The 5,686-nt window shown below is 39.6% G+C and overlaps 1 pseudogene; it reads left to right on the forward strand.

The window, feature by feature from the left end:
• The first annotated feature begins 1,124 nt into the window (after positions 1–1,124).
• LOC123780619 (cytochrome c pseudogene) lies at positions 1,125–1,473 on the forward strand (annotated as a pseudogene).
• Positions 1,474–5,686: the final 4,213 nt, after the last annotated feature.

A 5,686-nucleotide genomic window follows, 5' to 3' on the forward strand; every position in this document is an offset into this window, starting at 1 on the left:
GGAATAAAGGGAAGAAATACAAAAGCAGCAGTTCAGAAGTTAGGGTGCAAGTAGCGTCACCATAAAAAGAAGCGAATCTTTTCCTAGAGTCAGTGGTGAATTCCATGTGGTGGGTTTGTGAGATTCCTGTTCTTGGATGGACAGAATAAACAGTAGGGACTTAGTGATGTATTCGGGTCTTTGAGGGCTTCAGATAGAGACAAGCTCCAAAGTTAAAAGGTAAAAACCAAGACGTGGGTCTGTATTTTCTTACACTCAATGAAAAAGAACCGAAGTGCCAGTTCCCCTCCCAAAGGTCTTTGACTTTATTTTTAAAAAAATGTTCTCTTTTCCTTTGCAGGGTTGGTACATCACAGAAGCCAAAGCACGGGGGATGCTGGAAGGTCAGTTCGACCCAGCAAAGCTGCATGGAGTGCTACTCCGTGCAAGTTCCTGCCTGGTGCTTGGAAGGTTCAAAGAAAGCCAATGCCCTCGTCCTTTGTCTTAGGCAGACAATTCGGTCTTCTGTATGGACATGTTGAAATGTTTTTGAACACGCTGGGAAGACGTTCCCTACACTTCCCTCACTCCCATGCCACTTCTCCAATTCTTGCTGTGAACCACTTTGTATTTGTTCGTTTGTTTCTTTATTCATTCATTCGTTCATTCATTCACTTATGTTAGCCCCTGGGTTACTGAAATTCATTTAGCCTCATCTTAAGGAATACTATCTGTGAAATCACAGGTCTGGTGTGCCAGTTAAACCTTTCCAAATGCACCTCAGATACGTAAAGCTTAACGATATCCTACCCGAAACCACTGCATTCATAAACATTTCGAAATTGAGAGCATTCTTGCAGGAAGTGTACGTTGTGCAGCATCGCCATGGGGTGCGGGTGGCATCGTATAATCGCACATTCCCACGGCGCGGCGTATGAGTGTTTGCACTGGGTGGAATGTGGAATAAATAAAGGTGTTAGAGAGCTTCATATCCATTCAGGTCAGTTGGAAACCTTTGGTTTTTATAGGTTTTTGGTTTTCATAACTGTAGTTAAGGAATTGTGGTAAGTACCATTTAAAAAAGCAGGTGTAGACAACAGGATGGCCGGCTTGTGAGCCGGCACCTTCGTTTGGCACGTGACAAAAGTGCGATTTAAAAATGGGTGATGTTGAGAAGGGCAAGAAGATTTCTGTTCAGAAGTGTGCCCTGGGCCACACCGTGGAAAAGGGAGGCAAGCACAAGACTGGGCCAAATCTCCATGGTTTATTTGCAGAAAGATAGGTCAGGTCCCTGGATTTTCTTACCTGGATGCCAACAAGAACAAAGGCATCACCTGGGGAGAGGAGACCCTGATGGAGTATTCCGAGAATCCCAAGAAATCCATCCCTGGAACAGAAATGATCTTCGTTGGCATTAAGAAGGCAGGGGAAAGAGCAGACTTGGTAGCTCATCTCAAAAAGCTGCCGAGCAGTAGTAGTTGGCTATTGCTCTAGTTATTGCAAAACAAAAATGTCTCGAGACTTTTTTTTAATGTGCATTTTATTTAAATTGATCTCATACACCAGAATCCAGATCACGAATGGCTGATAGAATCTTTCTTTTGGACCAGTCCTGACTGAAATAAGATTCGCTTGTTGCAAAATGAGTATGATCAGCTTTTTGAACTTTGATAGTAATTCTGGTTCCACAAGTAATTGTCACTCTTCTCCCCTTCTGAAAATATGATTGGAGTTGATTAGTAAGGTGCAGCTTTTCACAGAGATGGTAAATACCAGCTCTAAACTTACGGGAGATTGGCTTTATATTTAGATTTATATAACTGGTTATATTAGTCTATTTAAATACTGAGGAAATCCCTTCACTGTCTCCGAACAGCAAGACTCAGCTGTGTTTCCAGTTGTGTTCCTTAGCCTGTTAAAGGCAGGGGCTGAAGACAAGCTGGCAGTCCACTTTATCTTTTTGGTCTTAACTATGCCAATTTAATTAAAATTCTCTGTATCTAAAATGTTGCCTTTTGTGTAATGAAAGGCATTTTTGTGTGGTTTATGTACAATATTAAATAAAGGATATTTAACACTTCTCAAAGAAAAAAAAATCTGTGTACCGCAGAAAACAGAGTCATTGGTAATGTCCAAGATGTGAATCTAAGCTTTCTTTCAGATATATACCTGGGCTAAACTTAAAAAAAATTAATGTTGTTATTGAACTATAAATATAAATACATTGAGGAAGAACTTAAAGAACACTGATCTTAAACACACAGCCCAATTACTTTTCATATGTATATATATGAAATATATAATATATATCTTATTATATATAATATGTATTATAACATGTATATATAATATACATTCATTCCCACATAATCACCACCCAGATTGAATACAAGCTACTTCTAGCACGCAGAAGCTTCCTTCTGTCCTTTCCCAGTCAGTATTCCTCCCAGCCCCCAAACCATGAAAACCACTGCTTTGAGTTCTATGCATGGTTCCATGTAAATGGAATCATACAATATATACTCTTTTGTCCTTGGTTTCTTCCACTTCGCACAATGTCTATGAGATTCTTCCATGTTACTGTTTTATCACTAGTTTGTTCCTCTTCATTGATGTATACTATTCCTGCGTTATCTTTTATGACTTCTTAGAATGTTACATGCAAATATTTTAAATTAATACTTTCTTGGGATTGAAGTGTTCTCTTTCTCTTCAAAAGACAGTCACATACAAAACTTTTATCAGGAAATTTGAAAACAGCTGACATTTTTAGTGCTCACCAAGATGGCGCCCCTTTCAGCTGACTTAGAAGACGCCGCTCGTGTTGTGATGCTGTATGTAAACGGAGGTTGCGTTCATTTCCCATCCTGCTTTCACCACTTTTCATGAGTGGATGCAAGCTGCTAGCTTCATCACATAAAAAAAGAGATCAAGAGATTCTGAAGAATCATTGTGACTTAATTTTTGGATAGCGTAATACTTTAGGAAAGGAAATTAAAAGCCCTTATTGTTATACAGCTAGATTATGATAAGACATGAAAGACTCCTTAAAATAAATTTTATACTAAATTTGGGATGGTGCTTTATATTCAGGCCAGCTGTTTGTGAAATGGAGTGAGCAGGAGTGAGTTGGGAGCAATCATAGGGAGTTTTTTTGCTTCCTTTTGCATTCCTTCACAGCCTGGCTTCATTGAAAACATTTGGGTTGGTGTGAATTACTGGAACACGAGAAGCACTCGTTCTCAAAATACAAAAACACATTCCAGAAGTGACAATAAAAGGATCATCAGACTTTTGCCACTTACGACTGATATGGAGAATTGAGAGCTGAATGACCCAAGACAAATTGGAAACTCGTTTGCTTGGGTTCTCCTGAAGAGTTGCACTGCGTTCTTAATGAAAACACTCAGCACTGGCTGTAGAAATGCTCACTGGTCTTACAAAAACCGTTATGTCAGAGGAGTTAAAGAACATCTAGAGATCTTGTATACGTATTTCCTCCACGTTATCTGAGGAGAGGAGGCGACGCAGCAAAAAACCCTGAGGATTTTCAGACCAGAGAGACTTGATTTACAATCCTCCCTCTGCCCTTGGCTAGCTGTCCAATCTCAGTGAAGTACCTTAACACTTCTGGTCCTCAATCTTGATTTTCTCTCTCTCTCTTTTTTGTTTTTTTACAAGCAGTATTGTTATAAGTGAACCATCTCAGAAAGGACCATATCAGTGAATTTTAAAGTAAGAGCTAAAGATGATTAAAGAGCCTTTCATTTCATAATATAAGAAAGCCCAACAGTTAGTAAATTGGCCGATATAGTATGTTTCCACATCTTTATTTAGGTGCTCAAGGTATGCTGTGAGCCATGAACTTTCTTGGAATCTTTGTTTTGTTCAATAACAAGGTCTGTCTTACTTAGAATGATTTTCCCAGGAATCCGGCAAAATACCAACAGAACTAACCATATGATTATGTTTCCTGATCATTATTCTTTTGGTGGAGTATGGAGATAGTTCACAGAGAGTTAATTGTCTGAAAGGTTGAGTATGTTTTTCCCCCCTGAGGGAGAAAGGGGTGGGGCCAAGAAATCCAAGCGAGTATTCATTACATGTCATTGAAAACTAATCATCTCTTCATGGATAACCACTCGCCAGAAAAAACTAGCCAAACCACTTGAAACCATCCACAAAGCTCACTGACCTGTTAGGACAATGATGCTGAAAAATACTGCTATGTTTAATTTATTTGATTATACCTTGTTTTATAGCCACCTGACGATTAGTGCAGGTTCAAATTCAGAACCAGGATTTATTTTTTTCCCCAACGAATTCTTTTTCTCTGCTCCCTTGCACAAAACTAAGAACATCTATTATAAGAGGTATGTACCAAGGCTTCAAAAGACATCATTAGCTTGGAAGCAAAATGAGCTTAATCTTGATTTTTGTCAAGAATTGCTTGATTCTATTGGCAAGAGTCTGGGAGAGGCAGACAATAAAATGACAATCTGATTTTAAGGATAGTGCTTGGAGAAGAAGGAGATACACTCCCTCCCCTCCACGTAGTTTCTATTTGTCCTGATATCTAAGACAAAAAATTCTTTTTTCCCCACAAAGGAGACTAAAAATCCAGATTTTTCATAAAAAATTCTGAGAAATTTCAGATTGAGCAATTTTTTTTCTGACGTGGGTAATAATGACTCCCTTATTCCCAAAATATTTGGTGACTAATCTTTATTCTGATTCTTATTTCTCCACTGGCAAATCATTTTATGATAAATTCTATAAATATTTATGAAAAAATCAAAATATTCAGACATGGTGCTTGGTGCCTCATGTATAAAGATCAATGTGATCAAGTTGTACTCAAGTTCTCGCCTGATGAATCTTCCTTTTCTGAATTTTGCTTCCTTAAAACATTTTGCACCTTAGCTGAAAAATGATGTTAAAAAACTGGGATCAAGGTAGAGGGATCACCTCATCACGCAGTTTCAAAACCACATGAATGACGTCTCTTTTAAAATGTTGAAATGGCAGAGTTTTGCTTTTACTAAAGGCATATGTCTTTGCCTTTTAAAGACATATAACATTGTTTTTGCTGGTAAAAGCACGAGTTGGGTTCTGGGCTTTTCATGACCAAGTTAAGTAACTTAGAGCCTTGGTGCTAACAATGAAAGTAAGATTCCCTTTCACGGAAGGGTTGGCCCATTTGAAGTTGATGATTCTAGTCTGGCTGATCCAACAGGTTTTTGTTTCTTAAAGCTTTGAGCCCTGTGAGTCAGAGGGAGAGGAAGAGAGAGGGAGGACATGAGCTCACTACGGAGAGGCTGGTATTAGAGAAGGGAGGGATTGTGTTTGGGACCCAAACCAGGGAAAGGAGTGGCTGTTATTGCAGCGTGAAAATATGAGCGCTGTGGGGGAGTGGCTGAGCTGTTTGTGGAGTTGGCCTCAGGGCCTCCAGGCTAATCTTCCGCAGGGAGCGAAGTCATTGGTTACCAGCCTAAAAAGTGAGCTGGTTTTGGAATTTTTTCGCTCTTTGCCTTCCTCCGCCTGGAAACTTGACTTGAGAGGAGGGAGTCTCGCCTCTGCCCTTGACTCACCTACACCGCACTTCCTTTCATCCGAATGCTCTCCGAGGTGAGATCACACTGGTGAACTCATCTGGATCCAAGAGCCAGAAGAGCCAGGAAGAGCTTCAGCATGTGAAGATCTGCCT

The sequence above is a fragment of the Ursus americanus genome, chromosome 17 (genome assembly GCF_024610735.1).
Source record: "Ursus americanus isolate L20-20 chromosome 17, mUrsAme1.1.p, whole genome shotgun sequence".
Classification (NCBI taxonomy): Eukaryota; Metazoa; Chordata; class Mammalia; order Carnivora; family Ursidae; genus Ursus; species Ursus americanus.